This window comes from Hipposideros armiger, unplaced genomic scaffold, assembly GCF_001890085.2.
Source record: "Hipposideros armiger isolate ML-2016 unplaced genomic scaffold, ASM189008v1 scaffold_666, whole genome shotgun sequence".
Classification (NCBI taxonomy): Eukaryota; Metazoa; Chordata; class Mammalia; order Chiroptera; family Hipposideridae; genus Hipposideros; species Hipposideros armiger.
This window is the reverse complement of record NW_017732016.1, coordinates 942,374-943,021: the sequence shown is the minus strand read 5'-3', so window position 1 is coordinate 943,021 and position 648 is coordinate 942,374. Positions and strand designations below refer to the sequence as shown.

The 648-nt window shown below is 51.2% G+C and overlaps 1 long non-coding RNA gene across 3 annotated transcripts in view; it reads right to left on the bottom strand.

Annotated features, from left to right (window-relative positions):
* LOC109372837 (uncharacterized) overlaps window positions 1–648 on the bottom strand; it is a 14,529-nt gene that overhangs the window by 820 nt on the left and 13,061 nt on the right. The window lies entirely within an intron of this gene.

Below are 648 nucleotides of genomic sequence, written 5' to 3'. Positions count from 1 at the left end.
CTTTGTCAGCTTTGTACTTAGCCACATTGCTTCCTGGAAAATAGAAAGGCTGGCTACCTGCCTCTGTACCTGTGTACAAGCAATGCCTTTCAACTGCAAAGGGATGCTCTGCCTTTACTACTTACCATTGACAAATGCCTGCACAGCCCCCTCTTTTATGGCTCCACCTAAGGCTTGCCCCTTCTCTCAAGTGGCATCATGGCTAAGCTCTGAGTTCAAACCCAGCTCCACACCCACTGGCTGGGCCATGTGGGGTAAGTTACTTGACCTCTCTGTGCTTCCGATGTACAGTGGGGACAATAGCAGCACCCACTTCACGGGGTTGTTATGAGGATTAAGTGAATTCATACTTACCACCTGTTCAGCATAATGCCTGGCACATGGTAAGCACTCAGTAAATATCAGCTATCCCTACCTGCTCCGTGAGCATGTGGAGGGGATGCAATTCTATCATCCACAGGTTGTGCTTAGAAAAGTGCCTGCCATGCAGTAAGCACTCCCAGTGGTGGCTCAGTACATAACCCAGCGGCTTTTCCAGACATCCCCTGCCTCTCCCCTCTCAAGGTTCTTAGCACTGGGAATCCCAGACACAGGGGGTGTGGGTAGGAGTCAGCCTCCTCCCCTAGGGAAAGGCAGGGAACATGGCTT